The sequence below is a fragment of the Rosa chinensis genome, chromosome 2 (genome assembly GCF_002994745.2).
Source record: "Rosa chinensis cultivar Old Blush chromosome 2, RchiOBHm-V2, whole genome shotgun sequence".
In the NCBI taxonomy this organism is placed as follows: Eukaryota; Viridiplantae; Streptophyta; class Magnoliopsida; order Rosales; family Rosaceae; genus Rosa; species Rosa chinensis.
Genome location: NC_037089.1, coordinates 13,782,993 through 13,802,890, shown reverse-complemented (window position 1 = coordinate 13,802,890; position 19,898 = coordinate 13,782,993). Strand labels below are relative to the sequence as shown.

The window sequence follows — 19,898 nt, the reverse complement described above, 5'->3', positions numbered from 1 at the left end:
CTTTCAAGATTGTAGATTTATAGGTGGGCACTTGACACCCTGAATTGGCTTTCACAGAGGAGCTAATATCGCCTAATCCTCTATTTACTTGAAAAAAAAAATTATATAGACTTTGATTGATTCCAATAGATTGATTTATTAGTATTTATTTAGATTTTTATAAGTTCTTATGATCTTTTTGGTAGTTTTTTTTTTTTTAGGATTTAGGGTTTAGGAATGGAGATATGGATTCAACATACGATAATGCTATATCAATGCCAAAAAAGAATGACAACAATTCTCCCCTTCTTCATGCTGTTTGATCATATATGAACAATAAGAGAAATATAATCACAACTCGGAACAAAAGAGTTTTATACTTGAACCATGTATAAAATACTCTACAATGTCAAAGCGATTAACTTTGACAACCAAATGAGTTAGTGACACCTAATTATTAAAGAAACACATAACTAAATATGTAATTTTCTACTTTGATACTTACGTATCCCTTGCACATCTAGATAAATATAAATCAAATTCAACTTTCAATCAAAAAATTCAACTTTCAATGTCTAATTAGAAACCAATATTTTATTGGTGAGCACCATAGTAATCAATAATAGGCCTCCTCATAAAATTATCATGCCAAAAAGAAATCTTGCCTCCTGAACCAATCAACCATTGAGAATTTCCTTTGACAACACCCCAAAAAGGAAAAACTCCCGGCCATATAGAGGAAGAGGCAAAGAGCGACGTTGAGAAAATCTATTCCGAATAAACAAACAACCCTCTGATGGAAAAGAATAGATCTCCCACCAATGCTTCAACAAAAGAGAACAATTAAGAATCCCAAGCTGTTTCAACCCCAAGCCACCTTCAAGTGCAACAAGATCTCCATGATATTAGAAACCAATATAAAGAAGAGAGAATTAACGATAAATATTTAAGTAGGCTTTTGTTTGCCCTTGCAATCTTCTATTGACTCATATTTTGCTACAAAGTCCTTAAATTTGTATAGTATGCTTGATTTTCAAGTATTCATAACTTCAATCTTAGGCATTGATTTTTCTATCCTTTTTTAATACTACATCAGTCTAACACAAAAAATAAAGGCAGAGAAGGATAGTGAGAAAGTGGGTTAACAGGAAAATAGATGAGCATCATCTATTGAGGAGAACCTAAAGGAGCATGAGTCATATATTCCACAGAACACTGCTCTTGCTAAGGCTGTATATTTTTTTTCAACCTACTCAAGCCAAACCATTAGGACCCCTTAAATGTTCTAACCAGGGGGCACGCAGATCCCAAAAATGCATAATTTCTCCTCCAAAAATAACTTCCCCAGTCAGAGAGCACATTAGATATTTATCTAAACCGGCAGGTACTTGAGCAGATCCTACGTTAGCCCCAAGACGTTGGTCTCTAACCAAAAAAGTATATGCTTGAGCTTCTTCATTCTTTGAATGCGAAAGGGTTCTCAAAATCTCTTGAAAGTGGCTGGATTATTTTTGAATGAGTATATATATATAGGATTTTTCTCAGGTGCGGACGTCCGTACAGAAATTTCGGTATGGATTTCCGGTTTTCACCCACTTTCTGATCACATATTTTGATCTTAATCGTTCAGTTTTTAGGTCATAATGTATAGATCATCTCTACAAAATTTCAGCCAATTTGGTGATCGTTAATGCATCCACAATTGCAATTTACACGAACGAACCGAATCTGTCGAAACGGAACCGTTCGTGTACATTGTTGTAATTTGCTGTTTTGGATGCTTAACGATCACCAAATTGGCTGAAATTTTGCAGAGGTGATCTATACATTAGGACCTAAAAACTGAATGGTTAAGATGTGAAAATGTGATCAGAAAGTGGGGGAAAACGGGAAATCCGTACCGTAGCCGGACTGTGTGTGTATATATATACATATATATATATATATATATATATATATATATATATATACGGAGCGGTTCCAATGAGGACGTCCATACTATTGTTAAAGTGCGGACGTCGACGCTGCAACTCGGCTCGGGGCTCGACGGAGCAACGGGGCCTGCCGGACGGACAGGTCTGCAGTCGGTGGAGTCGCCAGCGACGTGGTTGCAGCACTTCCCAGAAACCTGCAGTTGCAGGTGAGGTCGCTGCCCAGAAACCTGCAACTCCGACCTCCTCCGATCTCAAACACTGCCCAGAACCATCCGGGATGCCTCCGACCTCCGTCAGCCAAGCCCCGAGCCGCCGTCGCCGCCTGGAACGCCGTTACTACGTCATCGTCCACACTTTAGCAAAGTGCGGACGTCCGCTTTGGAACAGGCCTGTATATATATATATATATATATATATATATATATTTAAGAGTTTACAAAATCTTTTTGTATTTTAAAAGTTCATGGTATTTATCTAAGATTTAAAAGTCATTTAATTTTGTTGTATTCAATTTAAAACTGGTGATATTCTAAAGTATACGAATTGTTAACGATTTCATTAAAGCATCTTTAGTAATGTTAGCCATTTTTTAGCCAAATTTTAGCCAAAATAGCTAAAAAGTCATTTTGGCTAGCCACTTGAGAAATATATCTGTAGTGCTCTCTATTTTAGTTAATTTTGAATTTATATTATTTTTTAAATGAAAATTAAATAGTTTAAATATATTTATAAATTATAAATTATATATTACGGGAGATGGACTTAGGTGGGGAAACCCATACCAACTCATTTATTCAACCAACCATTCAAAAATCGACACCTCTGCAATTTTTGTTCATGCTGGCATTTGCTTGGATGACTCCAAAATGGCTCTAAAATTTCAATCAAATTTTATCTTTCCCTCCTCCTAAATTTCAGCTAGTATAGATTGAAGCAACGGCTATGGTTCATCTCTATCACTATATAGGCAGTAGAACAAGGAAAGCAATCAAACAATAAGGTGAGTGCCTAATTTAGGCAGTAGAATCCGTACGTTTTGATCTTTGCATAATTGGGTTGTTAATTTAGGAAAGCAATGATAGAAGAATTTCTCCAGGTTTACAATCTCAATGGAACCAATTTAGGCCATAAATACAATTGCCCCGATCGAACATAGAAACAAAATCCCAACCTGCCTCAGTCTTTCATGTCAATAAAATCCCCAAATCTTTAATACGTACACAACCTGCCCCTATATCTCACACCGATCACATGCATGGATGGTGAGTCAGCTAATTAGCTCAAGCCTAATTGCTGCAACGCAGTTTTGCCCATTTGGTTCATTTCTATCTGATATCAATAACTCAATTCCATATCCATGGAGAGCTCAAATCATCAACAACATGCAGCACTGCTCTGCAGCCCAGGAATGGGCCATCTGATCATCCCTTTGCTCGAGCTCGGAAAGCGACTTGTCGTCCACCAAAACTTCATCGGCACAATCTTGGTCGTCCCTTCCAACACTTCCAAGGTCGAAAGACTCGAAACCGAGCTCCTCCAGGCAGACGCCGTCCTCGAAACCATCGAACTTCCGCCACCAGACATTTCCGGCGTCGCTAACCCTGATGCTGACGTCGTCACCCGCATAGCGGCAATGATGCGAGAAGTCTGACCAGCGTTTCGGTCAGCTCTGCACGACATGAAGCTCTGTCCTACCATGCTCATTGTGGACTTCTTCGGCACAGAATCTCTGCCCATTGCCGAAGAGTTTGGGATTTCCAAGTACGTCTACATTGCTTCCAATGCATGGTTCCTTTCTCTCATGGTTTATTCTCCTACATTGGATGAAGAAGTGAAAGGAGAATTCGTTGACGAGAAAGAGCCGCTGAAAATCCCTGGTTGTAGGTCTGTACATCCCCAAATCGACATCGTCGACGGCATGCAGGACAGAACTAGCCAACAATACAACGAGCATTTGGGGATCGCCAGACGGCTCTTGCTTCAAGTGATGGAATAGTAAAAAACATACGGGAGGAGCTAGAGCCGAGGACACTGGCATCACTTAGATCTGACAAACTCCTGGGCCGATTTACGAAGGTGCCCGTTTATCCAATCGGGCCATTGATCAGGCCCAAATCCAATGCATCATTTGGTCCAAAGGAGAAGGTATTGTTTGATTGGCTAGACAAGCAGCCCAACGAGTCAGTGCTTTACGTGTCCTTTGGTAGGGGTGGCACCATCTCTTAGGAGCAAATGACCGAGCTCGCTTGGGGTTTGGAGCTTAGTAAGCAGAGGTTCGTTTGCGTAGTACGGTCGCCCATTGTAACTACTGCTGAAGCATATTTAACTGCAGGTAACGGTTACGACTTACGACGATGACAATAACCCGTTGAAGTTCATGCCTAAGGGGTTCTTGGATCGGACCAGGGGCATTGGTCTTGTCATCCCTGTATGGGCTCCTCAAGTGGACATCTTGGCGCATCGATCAGTCGGAGGGTTTTTGTCACATTGTGGATGGAGCTCAACATTGGAGAGCATCGCCAATGGAGTGCCGATGATTGCTTGGCAGCTCTACGCCGAGCAGAGGATGAGCGCCACGTTGCTGACGGAGGAGCTTGGCGTGGCAGTTCGGTCGAGGAAACCGCCGTGAGAGAGGGTGGTTGAGAGGGAAGAGATTAAGGAGATGGTGAGAAAGATAATCGATATCAAAGGGTTTGCTATGAGAGAAAGAGCCCATAAGCTAAAATCAAGCGGTATAGAAGCTTTAGGAAAAGGTGGTTCATCATATAAGGTTCTTTCTCAATTAGCAAAACCGAATGAACAATGAATGTGTATGCAATTTCAAATGGCGTGCGTCGCTGGGGTGCTTGCTGGGATCCAAACAGACCGTAGATCTTATTCTGGGCGTCCAGAGTAATATATTGGGTGCCCAAAGGTTTATGGCTCTTCCTGCTTTACGTTCTACTTGGATGAGTAGATTGCAGCAGCTTGTAGCTTTTTTAGTTTGGCTGCTTTGTATTTCGGTTTCCTCTTATTGGGGTCTTGGTTTTGTCCCCCTCGATGCATTTTTACTCCTTTCTATTTTCTTTAAAAAATTCAAATAAAGGGAAGGGGTGGATTCTCAGAGTGGGTGGATTCTTTATCTTCAGACTTGAGGGTGATACTAGTTTCCAACATTGTCCGCATCCAAAAAATTAGAGAAAAATTCACCAATGGTGTCTAGACACTTAGGAGACTTTCAGAATGATACCTAAATGTGATACCTGAACTCATTTTTTCGTATCAATGTCGTAACTACGACCAATTTCAGTCACGGAGCAGTTAAATTTTGCACGTACGATGCACGTGAGTCACTTAATGAAAACAAAAAGACCGATTTGCCCTCACAAGTTTATTTGAAAAATTCACCAACGGTGTCTGGACACTTAGGGGACTTTCAGAATGATACCTGAACTTACAAAATAATCAATGTGATACCTGGACTCATTTTTTCGTATCAACGTCGTACATACAACCAATTTCCGTCATGGAGCCGTTAAATTTTGCATGTACGATGCACGTGAGTCACTTAATGAAGACAAAAGGACCGATTTACCCTCAAAAGTTTTTTTTTTCCTTTTCTTTCTTTCTTTATTTATTATTCTTCTTTCTTCTTCTTTTTCGGTCTCTTTATTCTCTCCTTTTCTCCTTGCCAACACCACCGCTTTGGAAGAACCCACCATCGAATATGCAAGAAGAAAAATGGGGGAGAGCCACAACAAACTCCACCATTGCACAACTACGTCGTCCTCCGCTGCTTCTCGATTGTGTTTGGGGATAAGGACTGCTTCTTCCTCCACCGCCAGCAAAATCGTGGAGGTTGATTTTTATTCTCTCCTTCTCTCCTTGCCAACACCACCGCTTTCGAAGAATCCACCATTGAATATGCAGGAAGAAAAATGGGGGAGAGCCACATGCAACAACCTCCACCACCGCGCAACGACGTCGTCCTCCACTGCTTCTCGATTGGGTTTGGGGATAAGGACTGCTTCTTCCTCCACCGCTAGCGAAATCGTGGAGGTTGATTAACAAGAAACCAGAAAAAAAGAAGAAAGAAAGAAAGAAAAGAAAAGGGAGGGAAAAAAAAACCTTTTCAGGGTAAATCGGTATTTTTGTCTTCATTAAGTGACTCACATGCATCGCATCGCAATGGCTTCGTGTCGGAAATTGGTCGTAGGTACGACGTTGATACGAAAAAATGAGTCCAGGTATCACATTGACAACTTTGTAAGTTCAGGTATCATTCTAAAAGTCCCTTAAGTGTCCAGACACCGTTGGTGAATTTTTCAAATAAACTTTTGAGGTTAAATCGGTCTTTTTGTCTTCATTAAGTGACTCACGTGCATCACACGTGCAAAATTTAACGGCTCCTTGACGGAAATTGGTCGTAGGAACGACGTTGATACGAAAAAATGAGTCCAGGTATCACATTGATAACTTTGTAAGTTCAGGTATCATTCTGAAAGTCTCCTAAGTGTCCAGACACCGTTGGTGAATTTTTCCCAAAAAATTAATGCCTCCTAATTCTTCATTTACACAACACACACACACGCAGCAACAACTACATATTTACATGGCCCCAATCAACCTTTCTATACTATGGAGGGTAATTGAGGGTGTTATTCCGATCTCTCCTTATTATTGAGGATAATAATTGTATGGTATAATCAAGTCACCACTGGAATTTATGTCTTAGATCACACTCTCAATATACTAGGTAAAGATAACAAATAACGCTTTCTATAACCAGAATTTTTGGATGCTCAAACTGCTAATGACTTTGAATCATATAAATCCTCTATTTTTCTTTATGGCAAAACTTCCGACAAAAGTCGAGCTTTTGCACAGTTTCATGGGAGTGTATTTCAGTGGAGAGGATTGTATGCACCGACAGTGCAAGTGCACTGACGGTTATTTTAATCTCTAACGTGTATTCCATGCACTGTCAATGCATGGGTACTTGCAATATGAATGGAGGTAATTTTTTTGATATTAAAATATATAAAGGAGTGGATTAGATGAGTGACTGTTATTTTTTTAGAGATTAAAATAACCGTCAGTGCACTTGCACTGTCGGTGCATACAATCCTCTCCACAGTTTCATAACGTGAATGCTTTTATGCAATATATGTTTTTCTAGACAAGATTTTATGCAATATATGTTAATCACATTTCCTTGCTCTATGTACATCAATAATTCAAATCAATACCCACCACATCTGATCCACTAGCACTAAATTAACTACGTCATACACCCACGCACGCACACATAATTTCACCTAATTTGGGAACAGATGATCTTGATATTTGTAAGAGAATTGAATGTTCGTTGAAAATTTGAATCGAGTAATCTATGTGTAAGACCTAATGTTTTTTTTTTTTTTGGACTAGGTGAAGACCTAATGTTGGTGAAGCGCTTTTAACACTAGACATATTTTATAGTAGTAGAGCGTGCCATTAGCTTCAGCAACCGGCACACAGATCGAGCCGCGTAAGCACTAGCTAGTAGCTTTCTGTTTAATTTCTATAATTTATATCATCAAAAGCATGACCTGAAAAAAGTAGGGCTGGGCATCCAAAACCGAAGATCCGATCCCGTCCCGAAACCGTCCCGAAAATTGATGAAACAGGCCGGTATCAAAATCTGAAATTCACTGTTTAGGCCCGTCCCCTCCCGTCCCGAAAAAACGGGACGGGTTTCGGTTCTTATTTTCTTGTCCCGTTTGGGCCCGTCCCGTACCGATTTATATAAATATATATATATATATATAATATGTATAATTTATATTATCTTCACTCCTACTTTCTTTTCTGTCTTGGTCTTGTCTCCATCTCTCCCTCACCCTTTATTACTTTATTCTTCCCTGTCAGTTTCTTTTCTTTCTCCCCCCCCCCCCCCCCCCCCGTCTTCACCTCTCTCCCCAGTTTCTTTTCTTTCTTCTCTCTCCCCGTCCGTTTTCACCCCTCTCTGGCTCTCTCTCCCTCACCCTTTATTTAGCCCTTCTTTCCTCAACCTTTGTTCAGCCTCTATTTTTCAAAGACATCACCACTGCACTCCGGCATCCTCGGCCCACAACCATCTTCAGTCAACCTCGGGGCTCGGGGGCACCACAATCGTCGCACCACCCACAAGGAATGCCTTCCAGATCTGTTCCTATCGATTTTGATTATCTTTTTTAAGATCTGGGTTTTGTCAATTTGTGCATGTTCTATGGAAGAAGTGGTATCTGAGGTTAATTTTATTTTCTTCTTTTCTTGAGATCTAGGTTTGTAAAAGTTGAGATCTGGATGTGTAAAAATTGATATTTGAGTTGTATTTTGATTTTGATATGGAAGAAACACTTCTTTTATTTTTTTTGTTCTGGTCACAGAAACACTTTTTTTTTTCCTTAATTCACTTGGAAGATGATCTCTCAGTACTTAATCTACTTGGTTTCTTATGTTTCAATGTCCTCTACACTTGAAATTAGTGTCACGTAATATAGATATTTTCATATGTCATCTCTTTAGCTGCATCTTGAATGATTGAAATCTGGAAATTTTGGAATTTGGATACTGAAGTGTTGGGGAAAAAAAAGAGTCGGGTATCCTGAATTGGGCCCGGGCCCGACCCGATCCCGATCGGTTTCGGTACCTTCGGTACCAACTTTGAAAAACCGTAATCCCGTCCCGAATAATATTTTCGGTATCGGGTTCGGTATCAGTCAGTAACCGGCCCGTCCCGGCCCGTGCCCAGCCCTAGAAAAAAGTAAGCATATAATTGACCCACAAGGAAAAGAATGAAAAGAAACCCCCCACTATTACATATCTCCCCCAAAACAAACAACTGAATAAAGTGTGGACCGTTCTAGTAACTATATATTACTGTTTTTGATGTATAAAATGCTTTTAATTATTTTATTATTTAAATTAGATAAAAAAAATGAATCAATAAATAAATTGAAGTTAACCACGTGGTGTGGTGTATTGGTCGAACGGCCTAGTCTGGAACCCCAGGTCTAGCATTCGAATCCCAGCTCCATCCCATGGCCAACAGATTTGAGGGACTCTTTGGGTTCGTGCGTCTACGGTGCAATGGATTAGTCTGGTTTTGCCTGGCTTTCACTGCAATGTCGGTGCAGGTGTCCTGACGCTGGGATACCACTGTATGGGTGTGTGAATTACTAATAATTAACTACCTAATAAAAATAAATAAATAGAAGTTGTCAAGTGTCTTTATATTATTTTATTTATTTCTTGATTATTTAACTATTTTGCTTTTGATTTGTGAAATTTTATAATTTAAGAGATAGAAGTAATGAACCAAATTCACAAGAATCGAACCAAATTTTATTATTTATAGACAACTAACCAGGTAATCCCCCCGTGCGATGCTGCGAGATAACAAAAATGATCCCCTAAAATTATTTGCATATCTATTTAAAATATTCTCCGGGCGATATTGCAACTTTGGGATATCCTTCGGAGGCAGACATACTTTAACATTTGAATGTATATCATATCCTTTGTAATAGTCTGTTGTGCAAACAATGAGATTTAACCTTAAATTTCTTCAAGATTACTAAAGAGCTACTACAACTTATTTCTACACTGCACTTCTGGGGTCTGTAGCCACATGAAGCTTCTACTAAAGCTTCAGTGCTGAGTGCTGACTTCTCCAAACATGCCGATATTAGTTTCTTGAATAACTTCAAAAAGTTATCACTAAAAAGCAACTGTGTATAACCAAAAAATCCAAAATCAGAACAAATATGGACCATGTGATATGACATTATTCTTGGAAATTAAAGGGGGAAAACAGAGGATGAAGAAACAAATAACACAAATTCATTTACCTTGCATCTAGCATTTTTGAAAATTATGCTGTCCGCATTGAGCAAATCATCAAATTGGTCCAACACTTTCTTTACATCTACTATGGCCTTGCCAAATCCTTGTCTTGATCAGAGGAATATCTGGTTCAAGAAAATCCAAGTAAATAAATGAAAACTGAACCTAGAAAACTTTGGAATATCTGGTTCTATGTTATTTAGGACTTTACCAGATAATATAGTTTACTAAAACGTAGTTGGATTTAACTTACCTGGTATGTGGTGGGAATGTGGGATGAAGGACGTTTAACTCAGATACTGTTTTCTTCTTTACAGATTCCTATTCCTGATGGCTCATTATTTGTTTGGGCTGGCTTGCTAGGATTTCCATGGTGTAATAAGAATCCACAAATCTGTGTTTTAAAGTGTAATAGAGTTAGGGTTTGTACTTTGGTTTTGGTTAGGTTTTTTAGTTTGGTTTGTTTAGGTTTAATAAGTCCCTACTCTTTTGAGCTAGGGTTGGTTTCCTACTCTCTTGAGCTAGGAATTGGTCTAGGTGTTAAGCCATGTAAATGGTGTCATTCCCGAGGACGAGGACGATTTTGTTCAACTCTGGTTTACTTTTGTTGTCGATTTGCTGATAAGCGATCCTTTACACGTGGTCTAGCACCTTCGGACACGGTGTTGAAGAGGACGCTGTTTTCTTCGCAGTTGATTACGAGGGTTTTACTGGAATTTTCGGGTTTATATGCTCAACGTAGCCTTGGAAATAGGCGTTTGGTGGTTAGAGTTTGGGCCATTTGGCCTAATGGTATCTGTAACCGCGGTTTCTTGGGGTTTTGGTTCATGTCTCCCCCAATGTAAGCTTTGTTGATTAATGGTTATTTTCTCTTCTAAAAAAAAAGTGTAATAGAGTTAGAAATGTTATATTGTTTCTTCCTTTTTTTTTTCTTTTTTCTTTTTAATTTTTTTTTTATTGTGATATGTAGGTATGATTTAGATAATATGCTTACACTTCTCTGTACGATCTATTTGCATCACACAAAGAAAATATACTATAAGAATCATTAATAATGAACTAATCTGGTAACGAATCTTCTTTGTATTGTTGAATATATACTTTATAGAATCTATTAAAATAGTTTCATTGGCCTACATGTCTATTAAGCAATCTCAAGCCATGTTATCAAATTTAAATGTTTCTTTTGTAATGTACACAGCATGGCATCAGAATGGGTCTATTTTCCTCTTTTTTCTTCTAATCCCAAAAGAAAGCAAAAGATCACAGGAAACTTCCCAGTTCAAGAAAACATACAATGTGAACTAATTTTCAAAGTTAATAACAAATTTCAAGAATTCATGGAACATCCTATTGTTTGTCAATTGATAAAGCAATACCAGTATGTCATATTCCATGACCATTGTTTGGCACATTCCATGACCATTGTTTGGCAATTGATATACCAGATGGAGTTGAGTTATACCAGATGCTGGAATAACCCATCTTGCTCTCCTTATGATTAAAATTGCAGATTGGAGAACTTACAACCAGAGCTTTCCATTGCAAAGTTCCTTTTATCTCAAAATTATGAAACAGAACTACAAAAGATTAAAATGGTGTTCTTGATCTATTATCCCGATGTTTTTAAATTTCAGTAACTTAAGAACATGTAAGTACTTAATTAAGCATCTTATCCTAGAACTACATAATATGCAAAATATCTGAATAAGCCTGAGAAAATTTTCTGTCAATTGCAAAAGAATTAAGCTGTGGTGACCCGAGAGAGGGGTCCCACAACGCCGCGACCCCGAGCCAATGAGAAACCAGTAGAAAAGAATACTTCAATTTAGATTTAATTCGATGATTCTATTCATCTCACAATGGGGATATATATATACAAATACAAAGGAGTAGTCTAACTCTAATAGGAAACAATCTTTCCATAATTACAGGATATTCTAATTAAATAAAATCCTAATTACATATAGATTTACAGCGATTCTACACTCCCCCTCAAGTTGGTGCATAGATGTCTATCATGCCCAACTTGTCAACCAAGCTGTCAAATACCTTCCTGGACACTCCTTTAGTAAGAACATCAGCTAATTGCTCCTCTGAGTTTACAAATGGAAAGCGAATAACCTTTCTATCAAGATTTTCTTTAATAAAATGACGGTCAACCTCCACATGCTTTGTTCTATCATGCTGAACTGGATTATGTGCAATCTCAATGGCAGCTGTATTATCACAATGCAAATCCATAGGCTTTTTAAGCTTGTAACCCAGGTCCTTCAAGACATTACGAATCCACAATATTTCACATACTCCATGTGCCATACCTCGGAACTCAGCTTTTGCACTTGATCTGGCAACGACTTTTTGCTTTTTGCTACGCCAAGTGACAAGGTTCCCTCCAACAAAAGTGAAGTACCCAGATGTAGAACGTCTGTCCGTTTTATCACCAGCCCAATCTGCATCTGTGTACCCAACAACTTCCAATTCATCTTTTTTCTGAAACAGTAACCCTTTACTTGGCGCCCTCTTCAAGTACCTCAAAATACGAAAGACTGCATCCATATGCTCTTCACTAGGACAATGCATAAATTGACTAACAACACTCACAGCATAAGCAATATCAGGTCTAGTATGTGAAAGATAAATCAACCTTCCTACAAGACGTTGATACCTCCCTTTATCAGTTGGCACTTGATCAGGATAGATAGCAAGTCCGTGATTCATCTCAATGGGTGTCTCGATGGGTCAGCAGTCCAGCATCCCCGTTTCAGCAAGTAAATCAAGAACATATTTCCTCTGTGAAAGTGAAATCCCCTTCTTAGACCTTGCAACTTCAATACCCAAAAAATACTTTAGTTGTCCCAGATCCTTCATTTCAAACTCCTTTGACAAATACTTTTGCAATTCATTTATCTCCTTCGGATCATCTCCTGTAACAATCATGTCATCAACATACACAATAAGAGCTGTAATCTTACCATTCTTGCGCTTGATGAACAAGGTATGGTCAGAATTGCTCTGTCTATATCCAAAGGCTTTCATGGACTTTGAAAATCTTCCAAACCAAGCTCTTGGAGACTGCTTTAGGCCATACAAAGACTTCTTCAATTTACACACCTTGCCAACATCACTTGGGTAATTCTTAACACCTGGGGGCATATCCATGTACACTTCTTCCTCCAAATTCCCATTAAGAAACGCATTCTTCACATCAAATTGGTGCAAGGGCCAATCTTTGTTTGCTGCAAGTGAGATTAGAATCCGAACAGTATTAATCTTTGCCACAGGTGCAAAAGTCTCCTCATAATCAATCCCATAGCGTTGTGTATATCCTTTGTCAACCAACCTCGCTTTGTATCTATTAATAGTTCCATCTGCATTAAGCTTCACAGTAAATACCCAACGACATCCTACAGTCTTCTTTCCAACCGGCATAGGTACTAGCTCCCATGTTGCATTTTTCTGAAGAGCTTCCAATTCTTCATTCATCGCCTTGGTCCATTTTGGATTCGTCAATGCATCCTGCACGTTACTAGGAATAGATACAGTAGATAATTGATCAACAACAAGTGCATGTGACCCAGAAATCCTATGGTTAGACATAAAATTAGCTATAGGGCATTTAGCTTTGGCTTTGATATCTGGTTCATATTGTTTCTTAGGAATTCCCTTGGTAACCCTTTGTGATTTCCTAGGTTCGACACTTTCTAACCCAGAAGACTCATTAAAGTTTAGGGGTACCTGAGGTGGATCATTCTGACTGGGATCTTCAGTTGGTGAGGCAGAAGGGGGAATATCTTGTGTGTGAGCTTCAGATACGTCTTGATTTTGTTTCAAATTATCCAGAAAAGTTGTCTCTTCTGTCTCGGAATTCACAACGCTCTGTTCGGCAGTTTCAGCAGTTGCATTCTCTGTTTCGGAATTCACAACACTTTGTTCAGCAGTCGCATTCCTTGTTTCGGAATTCACAACACTCCGTTCGGCAGTCGCATTACTCCGTTCGGCAGTCGCATTAATATGGCTCTGATTCACGGAATGAGACATCAAGAGATATATGTATAGTGCCAGTAAGAGGATCATAACATCGATAACCCTTCTGGAAGTCAGCATAACCAACAAATATACACTTACGGGCACGGGGATCAAGCTCGCTACGTTGAGGCTTGGGAATATGAACATAAGTTGTGCACCCAAACACCCGGGGCTCCAAATTAGGCATAGAAGGGATGGTCAAAAGTGTATGAAGCTTCTGATGAGGATTCTGAAACTCAATCACCCGGGAAGGAGTACGGTTGATAAGATATGCTGCTGATTTCACTGCTTCACCCCAATAGGACCGAGGTACATTCATGCCAAACAAGGAAGCACGAACAACTTCCATCAACTACCTGTTCTTCCGTTCTGCTAAACCATTCTGTTGAGGAGTATAAGAATTGGAGGTTTGATGACGAATTCCATGTGACCGGCAAAACTCAATCATAGGGCCATTCACAAACTCTCCACCATTGTCAGACTGAAACACTCTGATGGATTGTTGATACTGAGTTGCCACCATTTTGTGAAATTCGGTAAACATTCCAAATATATCACTCTTATTCTTCAGTAATGATACCCATGTCATGCGAGTGCAATCATCAATAAATGTTACAAAATACCGAGCTCCAGAAAGAGAAGGAATTTTCGCAGGACCCCAGACATCGGAGTGAATCTTCATAAAAGGAACAGGACTTTTATTAAGACTTGGTGAATATGAAATACGGTGACTCTTGGCCAGTTCACAGATGTCACAGTGGAAATCCAAATCACTAACAACTGAAAACAATTGAGGTTGCAGCTTCTTAAGATAACGAAAGGATAGATGACCTAAACAGCGATGCCATAACCATACAGCTTCCTTTGCATTCTCTACCCCGTTGATCTGATTAGCTTGTCCCAAAAGATGCTTCTGTTTCTTTCCAGTCTCTGTCAGATCCAGATAGTATAATTTCCCCCTTCTAACACCATAACCAAGAATCCGTCGAGTCAGAATGTCCTGAAACACACAGAAAGACTGATAGAAGGTCACAATACATGCAAGAGCTAAAATAACTTGACCAACAGATAGGAGATTATAAGCTAGTGATAGAACAACTAAGACAGATTCAAGGGTTAAGGTATCAGATAAAGCAATAGAACCTTCTCCGGTGACCGGAGTTGGAGTACCATCAGCAGTAGAGACAACGTCTTGAGGGGAAAGTCTAAGGTTTTTCACAAGACTTGGGTCATTGGTCATATGGTCAGATGCACCTGTATCAATTATCCATGTACTATTAAAAGTAACCTTACCCTTCATACCTGACTGCGCTACATTAGCAGAGGCATTATCTAGGTAAACTTCCTCTTTAGTAGCAACAGCGGCCTTGCCCAGATTCTTTCGCGGTTTCTTGGTGAAGTCCCACCAATCAGGGTAACCAATCACTTCTTAGCACCGCTCCTTGCTATGACCTAATTCCCCACAGATAATGCACCTTTTGTTTGCATATGGATCTGGTTTACCTAGAGGACGGTGTGGAGAAGGTCCTGAGAAGCCTGGAGGAGGACCCTGTTTGTGTTGGGCCATAACAGAAAATTCGATAGTTACCGAATGCCCCATAGCCTGTTTCTCTGATTGCATCATTGAGAAATTCATGATTTTCGTAGGATTGGATTTTCAAGGGTTTCAAGATGGATATGAATGTTTTGGAAAAAAAGGTAGGGTGATGGTGGTTTGAAATTCAGGATGGTTTGATTTCAACGGTGGTGGTACGCAGTGGTTTGTGGTATTCTTCGGGATTCAGGGTTCAGGATTCAAAGGATGCAGCGCAAGTTCAAAGGATTTAACCTGCTCTGATACCAAGTAGAAAAGAATACTTCAATTTAGGTTTAATTCGATGATTCTATTCATCTCACAATGGGGATATATATATACAAATACAAAGGAGTAGTCTAACTCTAGTAGGAAACAATCTTTCCATAATTACAGGATATTCTAATTAAATAAAATCCTAATTACATACAGATTTACAGCGATTCTACAAAACCGACATGTCACGAATAACATCCCGATAACTCATCAACCCGAAATCGCAAGGCCTTTTGGGTTTAGGTTGTTGGTTTACAAAATATTTTCTTGGACAAATCATTCTAGCAACCGAACAACATATTTTCAAAGGCGGAATTTAAAGTGGGCTAAAGGATTTGGGCTTACAATCAGGGCCCAATTTGGAAAACAAACCACTAAGTAACAACTAGTATGAGAGATGTGCCCCAGGGTTACGGGCCTCTCGAAGTTTTGTAAATAAGCGAGTAGAAAACAAATAAACAAATCAGTAAGAAAGTAAATAAATAAGGGACTTCAAAATCCGATAAAGGACTAAGACCTTAATTTTGTAAAGACAAAGAGAAATACGCCAAGCCGAGCCATGTGCCTCCCCTGTATGCTCCCCGACCACATGCTCGAAACCTGCACACAGTTGTAGATGTGAGCTTTCGTCCTCGCATGCCCAATAGGGGCCGACCCAACCATGCTAGGTTTGAAAATAATATAATTGAAAATATTTACTACATAATATTGTGCACGTTTATTGAAATTACTTTAAAAAGAGGCAACCACAAACATTTATTCTCTGTTATAAAACATATGCAACATGCTTCACACAACTTAGAGCTCCGAGATACTTACCTGCCGGCTAATCTAAAATAATCGGTGACCGACCCGGTTCGTCATCCTTCTAGAACCGGCCAACTACTCTATAGTGCTTGTGACTATAAGTAGCGAAAGTGTCCATTTCATGGCCCTGAGTGTCCTATGACTGGTTCACTATCGGTACTCACCCTTCCTCGACAAACATAGGAGCGCAGCCCCCTCAGAATGTTCACAGTTATCGACACCATGGGATCCCTAGGAATCAACGCGTCTAGGTCTCATTCACTTCCAGGTCACAAGTACAAACATAAAATGGGTACAGTATCTCAACATACAAGTCTAGCCTCGATTTTTGCAATCAGCAATTATCAATTATGAAAACACAGGTATCACGAGGCATCGACTAATGAACAACCAAAAACGTACTTGCAGGCAACATACTATTTTACTAGAGCATACCACGTATTTCGAAAATCCTCTAACAAGGAAGGGATAACTCACCCTACCTGGAATTGGAGTGCTCGCCCAAACTTAGCTTCGTTTTCGACTTTCGATACTTCTTCTAAATTCAAGTGCACACACACGAGTCCTTTATAATAAAATTAAACCAATGAGTAACTTGGCGTCATTATAACTCAACTAACTGAGCAACCAAAGCATTTATTTAATTTCCTTAAAGTCCATCGGATTATCCTTTAACATAAAAATCTACTATCCATTCCCAAATAATCTAAATGATTTGAACCATTTGGGATATGGTGATCATGCTTAGCACTTTGGCCTTTATTTCTTTACCCTTTTTACTTTAAGAAAACAAATGACAATTTCTATTCCCGAACATTCCACTAAACATAATAAGCTCATTCGACATATGGTGATCATACTTCTTTCCTTAATGTAATTCAGGTCAACCAAGTTGACATTTTTACGTAGTCTTTAAACCTTAAGCAAATAAATAGCAGTTATCATTCCCCAACAATTTCATTCCTTAATTCCATTTCGGGGTATGATAGCTTTAGAGCACTTCATTTATAGTTTGGTCCATTCCCTTGACTGAGAATCCCCCTTTAACCTAAGTACGTAAATTCACCATTTTCATTACCCAGCCCATTTCCACCCAACATTGATAGTTTCTCACACTAAACATTTTCTTTCACAACAACGATTTAACTTGCAATTTACAACTTCTTTAAAAAATTCATTGATTTAGTCATTCACCTTATAACAATGACATTTCCAACATAATCGATCACTCAAACATGCATTAACCATTCAAGCAGCATACTAAATTTCACTTCAAAATACAATTACCACACCAAATCCCATATCTTGTCAGAGACCAATACTCACTGCTTCTTCTTTTCCAAAACAGAAACCAATTTCGTCGTAGCTGCAATTCCACCACCAACAACCTTTCAGATCCCTAATAGACAAAACAAGATCAATAATCCATTCTCAACCAATCCATATCAAAACAAGGTCTCGAGTTTCTTACCATTCCTCAACATCAACTTAACTGACCCAGCAGCTCCTCTCTTCCAAAACTCCAAAAACGCAGATTCCACAAACCTCAATTCCTCCAAATCGAATAACACATAATTAGGGCTTCCGGTTCATAACAAAATAAAGGCCTCAACTAAAGAGAGGTGTCGAAAATTACCTAGTTAAGTCAGTCTAAGAGTCTGGCGGTCGTGGGCAACGAAGTTACAAACTTTCATGCACGTGCGACGCTTGTAATGTTTCGGGGCAGCACCGAATTTTGGGGTTTTGAGGGTTGGAGATTTTTGAGGTACTAATTCTGTTTCTGAAGGTGGTTTAGCTTGCTTTGAGCTGGATATTGGAGAACATTGAAACCCAGTGCTTTGAGCTCTGGTAATGTCACTTAAGGGTTCCTCTGATGTCGGGTCGGTGGTGAGGATTCTGGGCTTTGACAATCAGCTTGCCCCGAGCTCATTGGTGGCGGCGGGAGCCAAGGAAATGGCCGGAAATTAGAGAAGGATGATGAACAGTGATTTTGCAGGTTTGGAGATCGAGTGTGAAGGTTGGAGCTGATGCATGGTTGTGATTTCTCTTTGGTTTTGGTTGGATTTGGATTGTGGTTCAACTGGTGGTAGCAGTGACGAGAGGTGGTGGCCGGAAATCGATGGAGGTTGAGCGGCAGCAACGTCGCAGCTTCAATGGTCGCAGATGGAGGCCGGAGGCGGTGCATGTCGATGGTGAGGCTTGGGCTTGGGTCGGATTTGGGTGCTGGATCGATTGGAGGTGGCGGTGTGGTGAGATGGTGGTCGGAGATGGTGTTCTCCGGTGGTTGCAGAGGGAAGAAGAGAAAGGGAGCGAGAGGTCGGGGGGGAGAGAGAGAAGAACGCGCGGCTAAGAAGAGAGAAAGGGGAGATTTTTGGTTTTAGGGTTTCCAAGTTCCTATTTATACCCATTTTGCCCTTGCGACAAATTATGGAACTCTCCTAGCTTACTGCTTTCAGTTTTGGGCTGGTAACTTTTCTTTTATTTGTTTTTCATCAGAAACTTCCTAAATTACTCCTCGACTTCGTCCTAGGCCCAAAACTCAATTTCGTAAAAATTAAAAATCCAGAACTTTGTTACAACTCAATTTATCGTATTCGAAACATCAACAAATGGTGCCCAAACTTAAATCATAAGGTCCAATAGGTGGTCTCGACATTAAAACAATCTCCAAAGTCATTTCCTCCACTAAAATCACCTTGCGGAAAAATCTTATTGGCAAGAAATTACTTTTTAAAAATTAAACAAAATTTTTCAGGGGCTCACATAAGCTAAGAAATACCAACCCATTCACCTGGGCTAAGCGAACGATAATATTCCGAAAATCTTTCACATTCACCAAGCACTTCACCCTTTGCTGGCCAGCACCTACAATTGGTTTTAAATAATGAAGGCTCAATCAATTGTTTTCTATTGAGCTACCAAGCAATAAAGTTGGGTAATCTAGTTAATAACAACACACACAGATATTGGTATAGGATATAGAAACAACAATAACAAAGAACAAACCTTCATACAAACAAAAATATCAAGCAAAGTGTATACATTTACATATTTAGAGCAACTCCAACAACTTCCCTATAATTTCTGTATAATAGGGAAGCAAAAGTCAAAACTTTAGCATTTTTTTCTTCTCCAACTCTAGTAGATCTGTTTTTACAGCAATCTCTAAAATCTCCATATTCTTTCTTAAAATTTTAGAGATTGTTGTAAATATAGGGAATTTGGTTTTCTCTTTCCACATTTTCCCTAAAATATGGATAGTTATAGGGAATTTGTTGGAGCAAAAGAGGCTCATTTTTCTCTAAAGTAGAGAAAAATTAAAATATGGGGAAGCTGTTAGAGTTGCTCTTATGTTAAAAGTATTCTGTGGCACATCTCACAGAATGAAGATTGTTGGAAAAGTACCTACGATAAATAATGTGTCACGAACAAAGAGAAGGATAAAGACACAG

At 39.4% G+C, this 19,898-nt stretch overlaps 1 pseudogene; it reads left to right on the top strand.

The window, feature by feature from the left end:
* The first annotated feature begins 3,066 nt into the window (after nt 1-3,066).
* On the top strand, nt 3,067-4,870 carry LOC112183733 (annotated as a pseudogene).
* The last annotated feature ends 15,028 nt before the right edge of the window (nt 4,871-19,898 follow it).